This window comes from Nycticebus coucang, chromosome Y (assembly GCF_027406575.1).
Source record: "Nycticebus coucang isolate mNycCou1 chromosome Y, mNycCou1.pri, whole genome shotgun sequence".
NCBI classification, from domain to species: domain Eukaryota; kingdom Metazoa; phylum Chordata; class Mammalia; order Primates; family Lorisidae; genus Nycticebus; species Nycticebus coucang.
The window spans coordinates 31,798,267-31,811,380 of NC_069805.1; the positions used below are offsets into that span (position 1 = coordinate 31,798,267).

Consider the following 13,114-nt stretch of genomic DNA (forward strand, 5'->3'; position numbering starts at 1 on the left):
GCTTGGTGGCAAAAGACTGTTAGCATGGCAGAGCCAGACGTGAGCTACTTCCCTCCACGAAGGCAAAGCTCTAAGAGCAGGCAGGACACACAGGCCCGCTGTCTGCTGCCTCCTCGCCCCACCTCCCTGGTGGCCTCATGGGGCCATTGTCTGCCTCTCCGAGATTATATGTTGGTGGCCTTGTCCTGTGATATTTGTGTGACGCTCATGCCTATGAATGTGGACAGGGAAGAATTGAATTGTATGAGTGTTGGCATGTTGGGAGTGCCAGGCTCAACTGCTTCAAGTTTACGGGCACCCAGCTGTCACTGGAAAGTATGTACTCCCCGCCTCCCCACCCCCACCATCCAGGTCTGCCAGCCCTTAAAGGCAAAAACCTTTTGAAATTCAGGGTCAGCACTTGCAGCCAGACAGTGGTTGTACTGTCCACCTTCAGATAGCAGGGCCCCAGAAAACTTGAAGCAGTTAAGTCCCAACATGCCGCCACTCATACAATTCAATTTCTCCTCAAACATAGGCAGGAGCATCAGACAAGTAACAGGACAAGGCCTCCTACATATCATCTTGGAGAGGCAGACAACGGCCCCATGAGGCCACCAAGGAGGTGGGGTAGGAGGCAGCTGACATCAGGCGTGGGTTTCCTGTCTGCTCTAAGATGAGAGCTTTGCCCTCATGGAGGGAAGTGGCTCACCCCTGGCTTTGCCATGCTAACAGTCTTTTGCCAGCAAGCCTTTAGGGGCCAGGTGGCAGAGAGTTTGGGAGATGAGGTCTTGACTCGGAATAGAAAGGAGGAAAATAGCAAAGGCAGCACACACTGTGATTATATCCGACAAGGGACAAAGCAGCAGGAAATGGAGAAAGAGTCCTCTAAGGCAGTGGTTCTCAACCTGTGCGTCGTGACCCACAAGAACTGTATTAAAGGGCCACGGCTTTAGGAAGGTTGAGAACCACTGCCCTAAGGGAACTCAGGGAAGAGAGCCACTTCTGATGTTAAGCCAAGTAAGGAAATGTTTTAGGGATAAGAAGTCTTTCCCAATCCTATCAAATGCACAGACATCCAAGTGGGCTGCACCTTGTAGCTGCCAGCAAAGATGGCTCTCAGGGATTAGTTTTGGCAGCAGGGCCTGGGTTTAGTTTTGGCTTTTTAGCTGGGGGCGCGGCTGCAGAGTTTCCACAGCTTGGGGGAAGGCGTCGCTTGGGAGCTCGGCGTCGTGGCCCATCAGTGGCCTTATATGCAGTCTGGGGACTGGCTCCTGGATTTGACGGGAGAGGAGGTTTCTCACTTGAGGCAAAACTGATGGTCAGCGCTGGCTGGCTGGTGGGGGCTGGGCGTGAGGTGGTCAGGGTGCCGCCCAATGTACGGAAGCCACCGGAGCTGCTGCTGCTGGCTGTCTGAACAGCACTGGGAGGGGACTGGCTGAATCCAGAGGTGGTGACTGTGCTTGATGTATGGTTGGGAGTAAACTTGGCAACCTGGACGATGGAAATCTGGGCTGGGATAAACCTGTCAGCAGAGGCAGGGAGTGCCCCAGAGAGAAAGGGCTGTGCAGCGTAAGTGGTGGCGCTCCTCACGCTGCTCCTGGTGCGGCTCACACTGCTCAGGGGAGATGAGGAAGACACAGCAGTTGCCGCAGAAGATGGAGGTGCCGCAGAAGATGGAGGTGCCGCAGAAGATGGAGGTGCCGCAGAAGATGGGAGGGGTAGAATGCTCAGCATTCCAGACTGAAATCGTTGCTTGGCGGTGGTGGATGGGGCAGATAGGGCTTGGGATTTAGTAAACGTCTTCGCTGGAAGAGCTACAGGTTCTGGGCTATCCTCAGTCATCTCGACGTCTTCGATGGCAGGGGGGGCTGCTGGAGGGTCCACCTCCATCATCTCGACTGTGGAATCGGTGGTGGTGTCAGTGTCTGGTGGGTCCACCTCCATCATCTCGTCTTCAGTTGTGTCTGCCAAAAACTTGTTCAGCCAGTCGAATGAAGCTTTCTTTTCTAAGTCCAGGTGTTTAGCAGTGACTGAATAGCCAGGGTCGGGAGCTGGAGGCAAAGTCAGAGGTTCCCCTCGCGGACAGCGCAGCAGCGGAAACTTCCGTTTTTGCGGCCTAGAGCTGTGAGTTGTAGATGGGCAACTGCAGACGTTTGTGGTCGTTTCTGCAGCCTTCTCTCCCCGGGACTCCTTGTCTGGGACAAGTGGAGTTGAGGAACTGAAATGATGACCCAGCTCTTCTCCTCTTATTTTCTTTGCTGGCCTCAGTTGTGTCTTGGAGGGGGATGAGGAGGGTGAGGAACTGGGGCCGCTTCTCTTCTGGAGCTGTGAGAAGCCTCGGGTAGAGCTGTAGGAGCTGGTAATGGCATTGCGCCTGGGGACAGGGATGCCACATGTGTACGTGCTCGCACAAGATGTGCACGATCTCTTATTCAAGGGGTCCTCTGAGCTCTGGGAATCGGGACCTTTCTTCAGACGCTCAGGCTTAGGCAGCAAAGGAGCCCGGACTCCTTTGGCCACCAGGGGCTCAAGGGCTGAAGGTCCAGTCCCACTGCTGTCATGGCAACTTCTTGTATTTTTCTGGCCATCAGCAAATATTTGGTCTTCCCCCCTCACTGTATTTTCCATCCTGTCTTTGAGGGCACTTGGGTCTGAGACGTCGCGTGATAGTGACGACAGTGCTGAGATGATCACCTGCTCCCGTCCTGCAGAACGAGTCCATTTTCTGTCAAGAGGGGGGATCCTCACAGTCCCCGGGCGGCCCATCCACCGGAAATGATGAACAGGTAGCCGGGTCTTCTTCTTGGGGAAGCCATCCCAGCACACCCTGGGAAGTACCCCCACATGGGAATACCCGGGCTGTCGAAGGGGATCCCATCTTCGAGGTACCATCATGGAGTGCCTTGAGGACATCCCACCGTCCCTGTGGCAAGGCCTCCTGGAGGCCGGGAGCAGAGGAGTAGGGAGCAAGGGGTAAACATGGCGGACAGGATGGGCCACCCGGGCTGGAGGTGAGGGCCGGGCGGGAGGTGAGGGCTGGGTGGGAGGTGAGGGCTGGGCGGGTGGGCTGCGGTCAGGCCTCTCCTGCGGGTCCCCGCCCTCCTGAGCTGGCGCAGGCTGCTGCGGGCCAGATTTGTCCAGATAACTGCCCATGAGGGCAGTTCAGCAGAGTCAGGTCCTTCGAATAGGGTCCGCTACTCTGGGAGGTTTGTGTTGACTACAGACTTTGCCAAGGTGAAGGGATCAGTGTGTTCGCTGAAGTTCTGTGTTCTGAGCAGCGCGTTCTGAGTTCCAGCATCAGGAGCCTCCATGACCAGCCTGACCTGAGCACCTACAGGCAGCACCAGGTAGAGCAGGAGGGCAGGAGGTGGAGCAGTAGTGGAGGAGAAACACCCGGGACGGCCCTGACACTCACTCTTGGCCTGTATATGTGCAATGTTGTCCATCTTTTCCACATGTGATGCTGGTGTTGACAGCATGGGTACTACAAGAGGGCATACACACTACTCAGACTATGATGAAATTAATGGCCTGATTCTTCACCCTTGTTGGTATCCACCATCTCAGCCATGCAACTTTGCACTGCTCTACTACTCAGCAGGTGGGTGTAATCTTCCAACCCCGAGCTCAGCATGTGTCTGGCTTTGGTCAATAGGAAATCAGCCAAAATGCAAGCTGCTGTGAAGGTATCATTTGGCCTACTGACCTTGACTTTCTGTCATCCCTGGGAAGACATATGGGGTCCAGCCATCTAGTCTGTGTAGGATGAGGGATTTGTGACACTGAGCTGCCCTAGCCAAGGCCAGATGAGAGCACATCTCCTAGGAAGCCTGCTGATGCACAAGAAATATTCATTGTTCATTATCCCTGTGTTCTGTGGTTATTTGTTATGCAGCTAGAGCTAACTGCCTTATATTCTAATTAGTTAGGCTCCTTGGGTAGTGCACCAGCCCCATACACTGAGGATGGCAGGTTTGAGCCCTGCCCCAACCAAACTGCAACAAATAATAGCTGGGTGTGGTCGCAGACACCTCTAGTCCCAGCCACTTGGGAGGCTGATGCAAGAGAATCACCTAAGCCCAGGAGTCGGAAGTGCTGTGAGCTGTGATGCTGAGGCAATCTACCAAGGGGAATAAAGTAAGACTATGTCTCAAAAAAAGAAAAAGTCACTTTTAAACACTCTTTTCTTTAAACATCCCCCTCCACTTTCAGAAATAACACATTAGAAGCTGAGTGAAGATTGCCTCAATCTATCCCATTCTCTTTTTTCATTTTATCTTACACTATGACTCTTCTTTCAAACTATGACTTACTCTTACTAACACTTACTATTTTTTCAGCAGGTCAAGTGCTGACCCAGCACCCCTTTGCACCAGTCTTTCAAACCCTGGCCACACTAACTAATCAACCTGATTGCTGTTTATGCCAAGATCTAGACCATGCAAAGCAACCTGAATTCATTTTCATCCCTGCTGATGTCAGTGCCTGGTGGAACCAATCTGGAAAAAGCATGAATGATAATATGTGGTATCCACAGCCAGAGAAGAAGCAACATACGACTTCACCTGCTGGTGAGACAACTGGTCTGTAAAAACTGTGGAGATATCTTTTGCTCAGGGACACATAACAACCTGATATGTGAATATGCCAGTGAAGAGGACAAGACATGACAATCCCCAGGCTGGAAGGTCACAGGTTCTAACCTGACTGTCTATAAATAATACTGGTCTTTTTATCTTGTGTGGTAATAAGGTATACAAATGGTTCCCACTCAAATGGTTAGGATGCTATAGTCTTGGCTATCTGACACGCTCTATTACCAAGTATTCCACTTTAAATTCCAGTCAAATTACAATCTTGGGCTCTGTTGCTCATAAGGTTGTACCTTATAAACATACAAAATGTGACATTATAAAAAATCCCCTTGTATATCATAACTCAAAGTTCTTTTCAATGCTCAGGATCCTTTATTCAGCATTTGGAACTTAACAGAATTGAAAGTGCAGTCATAAATCTCTCCATGGTAATAGAATAAGAGCTAAACATCACCATGTGGGCATTGGGAACACTTCAAGCAGAGATTAACAGCCTAGCATCTGTTGTAATTGATGCCCCATAATCATATCATTGTATACAGTTATGATTTAATAAAAAAATTAAAAAAAAAAAAATAAAAAAAAATAAAAAAAAAAAAAATCACCACATCCTGGATGCTTTGATAGCTCAACAAAGAAGAGCTTGTGCTGTTATTTGGGGGAAAATGTTGTTTTTGCATAAATCAGTCAGGGAAAACAGAGACTGATCTACATCTCTTAAAGAACAAGATAAACATTCTTCATCAAATTAATGAAGTGAAACCATTCTATTGAACTGACCTTTTCCCAGGAATGGGAGACTGGTTTAATGGGGGTATGAGGAAATGTGCTTAGATCAGTTCTTTTCTGCTTATTCATTCTCATCCTAATTTATAGTCTCTTTTTTTTGAGACAGAGTCTCACTATGTCACCCTTGGTAGAGTGTTGTGGCATAACAGATCACAGCTGCCTCAAAATCTTGGGCTGAAGCAATTCTCTTGCCTCAGTCTCCCAAGTAGCTGGGACTACAGGTGCCCACCACAATGCCTGGCTATTTTTGTTGTTTTTGTTGTCACAGTTGTCATTGTTACCTTAGCCAGCCAGGCTGGGTTCAAACTTACCAGCCTCAATGTATGTGTCCGGTGCCTTACCCAAGGCAGGTATGGGTGCCACCTCTAATTTATACTATTATATGTCTTATCAAACATCTTATCTTATTACTAAATTGCTAACCTGCTTTCTCTCTCTCTACATTTACCACCTCAGCTCTTAATGTTTGAAACTTCTAGGGAAGTTCCAGACCAGAGAAATGAAGGAGCTAAGGAAATTTCACCCTCAAATATAATTCCTTGGTATATATATATATATATATATATATATATATATATATATATATATATATATATATATATATATATATGAATTAAAAGGCAATTCATGATCAGAAAGCACTGGCCTCCCCTCTATAAAACCCAAGTACCCTGATTTAAAATCAGAAAAGGCTGCTGGCCTCCTTATCACATGCTAATAGATCTGGCTCCAGGGTCATTTGAAGCTCAATACCTGTCTCTCACATTAGTTTACAAATCAATCTGTTTCCACTCATCTACACTCTCCCGCCATAGCAACCACTTGATACATGTATACTTTCCAGTTTCTCTCCTCTCTTCTTTCTAAAAAGCATCTTTAAAAGTCACTGACCATCACTGAGACTTTGGGTACTCATTCTTATGCTTCCCCCCATTCACGTGGTATTTGGAAATAACCTTTCTCTTATTGTTGCAGAAAGACAAGGCCCAAAGGAGAGAAAGAGCACCCAAACACCACATTTATAAGAGGAAGGGCTTTATTCACCAGCTGGGAGCTTATAGAAGAATTCCAAACAGCCGTGCTCCCTGAATGCCTTGGTCTTTCTCTTTTTATTGACAGTCAAAAAGTTCCACCCCACAGGTACCCTTCTCATTGGCCAGTTTGAATCAAGCGGGAGATGCTATTCCACCCTTACAGAACTACAGGATTTCACAGAACTTAGAAATTTCCAAGTTTCAGGAAGTTAAGTTTATAAATTCCCAAAAGCTGAGTCACCGTGGAGCAGACCCTGCATATGTATCCTGGTGGTCTCCTTGAGAAGACCTGTTCTTCTAGACCTCACCCTTCGCGGCTATCCTCTCTCATTCCCCTCTTTTGAGATTCCAAGATATTTTAATTTGAGGTCTCACTATCAGCTTGTTTCTGCAGGTGCCAAGATTAGTTACTTTTCAGCACTGAGGTTTTAGGGACTGTGACTCTTCTTGGGTTCTCTACTCGGGCCTTAATAGTACCATGGTGGTGGGCTAATATATATATGAGTTTTTACGTTTCCCTGTGACATTCCCCCACGTTTCCAAAGTTCAAAGTCCAAAAAGTCCCTTGAGGAGTTTCCTCAAGCTTCAGCTGTGCATTGACCAGCCAGCTCCCAGTATGTGGCTGCAGCATGGCATGTTGATTGTTTCAAAAGTTACGTTTACTTTCCAAGAAGCAGTGAAGCCCTAGTCAGCCAGCTATGATGATTCCAGGTATTTCTTTCACCTTTACTGCTGTGCATGTGGTCAGGATGATGGTGTAAATTTCTTTCTACCTTGGTTTCAGGGGGACAAGGTACTGATTCCAGACCTAGACTGGGTCCTCTTGATCCTCCAGAGAGAAAGGATGTACAGACAGAAAAGACTAAACAGAACACAGTTAATTATCCCAGTGGAGATTTTCCTTGTTACTCTTTCTAGGGTTTTTATCTATTCAGTTCAGACTTTTCTAGTTCTTTTAGGAGTTCCTGCTAAATTGCAGATAATTGACAGAGACCTCTTTGAACAACACCAGTGGCAAGGGCTGCATCCAGTTAAGCTTTGCTTCCTAGCAGAGTTTACCAATTTCTGCTTTTATGGTCCTGTTCATACACTTTATCCTGTATAAGCTTTGAGGCCTATAAATTATTTAAAGCTTTAGCTTATTATTTGCACTAGTTCTGTTATGAAGGCTAGCCCATTATCAACTTTTAAACAGAGTGGTAACTTAAACCATGGGACGATTTCTCCGGGTAATACTTTACTACTTTAGGAGTCCTTTTTATCCCAGTGGGAAAGGCTTTTACCTATTCCAAGTCTGCTAGACCATCACCAGCCAGTACTTGTTCCCTCTAAACCTGGGCATTTCAGTAAGGTCTACCTGGAAGTCCTTGAAGGGCGTTGCTCCATACGAGTGGATTCCTCGGGGTACTGTTAGTCCTTGGCACGCGTTGAACTGGCTGCTGGTAATACACTGTAGACTGACAGTTTTGGCCAGGGATGCCAGGTGGGAGATGTAGAAGTACTGGCCCAGAAACTTTATCAAACACTCTTGTCACCACGGTGGCTCCTAGAATCTGGGGGACTGCTACTTGTCCATCTGGCATCTTTATTCATTGTCCCTCGGCTTCCTGGCTCCCTTCTGCTGCCAAACATTCCCTCTCCTCCCTGGAGTAGATAGAGTGAGTTCCGGGACCCATGGGATGAGGGGAGCCACTTGCGACACCTGGTATGGCTGGGAGGCAGCCCTTTTTGCCTCAGTACTAAACCCAGTGTCCCATTAGTGATGATGGAAGCATTTCTTTGATGTCCACAACAGTGCGTAACTGCCACTTTTTGGGGATTCCATACTGCCTCTCGCGATTGGAGCATTTCTTACTGATACATAATGTCCTTTTTTCCCAGAATTTAATAGTCCCTTCTCCTTGTACAATGCCCTGCGTACTTGGAGAGTCAGAAAAGCATTCAAATTTTTCCCTTGACTTAGTTCTAAGGCTCCAGTCAAGGCAATGAACTCAGCCTTCTGAGCCAATGTTCCTTGGGGTAGGGGCTTAGTCTCTGTTAAGGTAACCACTGCATACCCAGCCCTCCACTCACCTTGCACCGTCATGTAACTGCTTCCATCTGCATACAAGTCCCAATCTGCATCTGTCCAGGGCTGGTCACGCAAGTCAGGTCTGCTAGAGTACACATTATCTATAACTTCCGTACAGTTATGCTCAGTCTCTCTTTCACTGACTGGAAGGAGCGTGGCTTGTTTCAGAGTGTTGCATTAGAGAGCCAAAAATGTCCCTTAGTGTCCATTAAATTGACCACAGAGTGGGGTACTTTCACTCAGATCCTGTCCTAGAGTCAGCTTGTCAGCTTCTTGCACAAGGAGAGCAGTAGCGGGTAGAGCCCGTAAGCATGGTGACCATCCTTTTACCACTCCATCCAACTGCTTAGAGAGGTAAGCTACAGGCCTTGGCCAGGACCCAACCAGCTGGGTTAACACACCCACAGCCATTTTATCTCTCTGAGACATACAGAGTAAAGGGTTTGGCCAAGTCTGGCAGTCCCAATGCAGGTGCAGCCATCAGCCTCACCTTTAGCTGGGAGAAGGCACATTCCTGTTCTCCTTCCCACTCCAAGGGCTCTTCCTTCTCCTCTTTAGTTGCGTCATACAAGGGCTTAGCTAAGACAACAATGTTGGGGATTCAAATATGACAGAAGCCGACCGGGCCTAAGAATTTCCAAACCTGCTTTTGGCTCATGGGGCTGAGGAGGCAATTAATGACCTGCCTCCATTTTGTGCCTAGATACCTCTACCCCTGCTTGACAGTAAATCTTAGATAACGTATTTGCTGCCGGCAAATCTGGGCCTTCCATTTGGATACTTTATAGCCACATACCTCTAGATGTCATAAAAGATAGTCCATGCCTTGGGCGCAGCCCTCCTGGGTAGGGTGTCCTGAAAGGAGGTCATCGACATATTGGAACAGCACACATTCTAATTCCTCAGCTGGGAATTTCTGGAGGTCACAAGCCAGCGCTTCTCCAAAAATCGTGGGTGTTTTGAACCCCTGTGGCAACCTGGTCCATGTGCACTGTTTCCATGTCTGGTCTCTCCCACTGGAAAGAAAACAGCCTCTGGCTTCCCAGAGCCAGCCTTATACTGAAAGATACATCTTTTAAGTCCAGACAAATGGGCCGCTTGGCTTCTGCTGACAGTAGATTCAACAGAGTATGTCTCATTTTATAAGTTGACAGTACAGGCAAGGCTGGGATCTAAATACAGGTGGACCACAGCCTCTTTTTTCTCCTTTTAAACTATTTTTCTCTCTCCAATTTCTCTCTTTACTAAAGGCAAATTATAGTAGAACTAACTTATTTGCCAAAATAAACTGTACCTTCAGTATATGGGGTCTGATTATTTCCATAAAGTGCAGTAAGAATAATTAATTATTAGCCATCTAGGCTCTTCTTTCCTTTAAAATTGGCTTTGCTGGAACCTTTTATAAGGAATGTCAGGCTGGACTTTTTGAAAGCCTTTCAGAGCCCAAGTTTTATCTGTGCCATTAGATACCTGTATGTATTGGGTAAATCCCTCTTCTCTTGAGGTCCCCAAGCACATTTCGATTCCTGGACCCGTCAGCAAGCGACCTTCATTACTTACCAGAGATCAGGAAATGTTACTGATGGGTATCTGGCCAGTTTTCCAAAGGGCTTTTTTTATTGGCCTTATAAAGTCAACCTTAATTCTTTAATGCAGTCTGGACACCTCTGGAAATGCTATTCCAGCCAAAGCCTTGGTAAAATAATGAGTGCCTTCATCATGTCATATAGAACAAAACAGATTCTTATTGAACTTATGAAAATAACTGTATTGTCAGAAATTAAGAATACATACAAATGGCTTGCAAATTCTGGAGAAAACAAGGAGAGAGAAAAATACATGTTTCAAACTCTGCTCATAAGTACACACATTGCTTGAAAAACTACAAATAGCTCAAAAGACAGAAAATTATTTCTTGACTTCTGGAAAACAGAACACAGAAAGAATCAACAATATTTTGACCAAAAAGCCATTTCAAACTAGCCCAGATCCGCTTAACCGATTTCTATTCTGTTGAGTTAGGTTAGCAATACTCATAGACGTGTTAACTTTCCAATGAACGTTCTAAAAATCTGCTTTTTAGTCTCGCGGTATTCAATTTCCAAAGACATCAGGAATTTGAATTTGAGAGAATTTGTCAGCCTCTCAATATTTTTTTTTTCTTTTTAGGATAAACTTTGGACTCAGCCAGTTACATAAAAAATACTTTCTTTTTTAGATGAATTAAAATTATTACCAACAATATATGTTAGGACAGACCAATGTCTTATACATTAGGACAGACCAATGCTTTATAATATTGGAACATATATATAACCATAACCTACATAAAATTAATCACCATTTCATATTTGACAATGTTTCCTATATATTTTGAATAAATCAAATAAGTTTAATTTGTTTTCCCATGACTTTCAGTGGTCTTAATATTTCAAGAAGACTAAATTAAAAGTTGTGGTTTTTTTTTTGCTGTTGGCCTTGGCCAAGTTTGAACCCACCAGTCTCAGTGCATGTGGCCAGCGTTGCAACCAATGCCCTGTGGGCTCCAAGCCCCAGATTTAGAGTTTTTATTTTGAAAGTTTTGTCAAATATCAAAGGCCTAAAACATTTGTTTAAAGAAAATTGCAAGCCAAAAGATTTTAAAGGAAATAAATAGTCAACTGGATCATATGTAAATTCTTTCACAAATTCTCTTTTATGAGCTTCATTTAACCTACACAGACCATTTACAAACATTCTAAACTTTCTTTAACTTTTTCCCTGCCTTTCACTTTCTTATACAACCATTCTGTTTTCAGTGCAAATTTTATCACACAAGATTCTTTCTTTACACAATGCCATTCTCCTTTCTGTTTAATTTCTCTTACTCAAAAACTCACTTCCCACAAAACAGGATCCCAGTTTACCATGAAGTCACCCATTCACTCGTCCAAACTGATAACTAGAAGGTTTAAAAGGCAAGAATGTTATTCTTTGACAAAGATTCAGTTTCCACAACAATTTAAACAACCACATTATTACATTTTACAAATGAGAGACATTTTATGAGATATAAGATTGATACAGGATTTTCCCACTCTGGAAAGGTAACCCCCATTTTTCAGGCTCAGGTGAGCTTAGACATCAGACTCCCATCTCCAGGCACAAACCCTCCGAGCCCCAGCAAGGTCATAAACAAAGCAGCCGAAATCTTTTGGAAGGCTCCACCCTAAGGAGCACACACCTTAATCCCCTCTCCAGACAAAAACTGCAACAAAGACCTAATAACCTTGCCCAGGGTGAGGCGCTGCATTGATTCATTTGATAGAACACCCTTTCAGTTTGTAAAGTTATTTTTCCATCTACCAAGTCCTGGACAAAATATCTCTCAGAGATAATTATTTACCCCTAGAAAAAGGACTTATGCAGGGAACCTCCAACCTGGGCCTCCTCCCCACTTCCAGAGGCTGTTCACCTTGGAAACCTGTTGCTTATATGGATACAGCCTCATTCAGCATGAAATTTACACTCTCTTCCCCATATTTCCAAGGGCCATCCAGAGCTCACTGGACTGCCTAAACCACAACACTTTTCAAGGCACAACCCCTCTGCCAATAGCTCTGGCACTCTCCACTCTCACTGCGTGCCCCTCAGTCCAACAAAATGCCATTTTATCACTGATCTGTGGCCCGCTGGCACAATTCTCAAATTACTGAGACCAAACACTCACTGAAGAAATTCCGGTAACAAAAATACAACAACATTCTTTCTAATGTCTTTTCATACCCCCCCCCCCAAGTCCCACATGGCCAAGTCAGGAAGATTGTTCAAGTCACCACCAAAGACAGAAAGCAGAAAACCTGGAACTTCCAGTTTCTCTCATAATAGCCAGGAGGCAAAGTTGGAGCAGGAAAGAAAGTCACACTCACACATTTGTTTCACCCCATGAATGGAGGGGGGGTGAACCCCACCTATTGTTACCCATCTCGGTCGTTCTCAAAGCACTCACATGCACACAATTCCAACCCAATTCTTTTTTCTTTTATTAAATCATAGCTGTGTACATCAACATAATCATGGGGCATCATTCACTAGCTTCACAGACCATTTACCAAGTTTCACATATACCCTTGTAAGATGCACCGCTGGTGTAATCCCACCAATACCCTTTCCTCTACCCCCCTCTCCCCTCTCCCCACCCTCCTCTCCCTATCCTCCTTCCCCCTATTCTTAGGTTGTAACTGGGTTATAGCTTTCATGTGAAAACCCTAAATTAGTTTCATAGTAGGGCTGAGTACATTGAGTACTTTTTCTTCCATTCTTGAGATACTTTACTAAGAAGAATATGTTCTAGCTCCATCCATGTAAACATGAAAGAGGTAAAGTCTCCATCTTTCCTTAAGGCTCCATAATATTCCATAGTGTACATATACCACAATTTATTAATCCACTCGTGGATCGATGGGTTACTTGGGCTTCTTCCATGACTTAGCAAATATGAATTGGGCTGCAATAAACATTCTGGTACAAATATCTTTGTTATGATGTGATTTTTGGTCTTCTGGGTATATGCCCAGTAGAGAGATTACAGGATCGAATGGCAGATCTATTTTTAGATCTCTAAGTGTTCTCCATATCTCTTTCCAAAAGGAATGTATTAATTT

At 45.2% G+C, this 13,114-nt stretch overlaps 1 protein-coding gene and 1 long non-coding RNA gene across 3 annotated transcripts in view; both read left to right on the forward strand.

Annotated features, from left to right (window-relative positions):
* LOC128579149 (rho GTPase-activating protein 15-like) overlaps positions 1 to 13,114 on the forward strand; it is a 152,429-nt gene that overhangs the window by 122,375 nt on the left and 16,940 nt on the right. The gene's annotated exons all lie outside the window — the stretch shown is intronic.
* Positions 3,068 to 5,069, forward strand: LOC128579150 (uncharacterized). Its single transcript, XR_008378060.1, has 3 exons — positions 3,068 to 3,329; positions 3,459 to 3,583; positions 4,323 to 5,069. It is a non-coding gene; the product is annotated as an uncharacterized LOC128579150 (long non-coding RNA).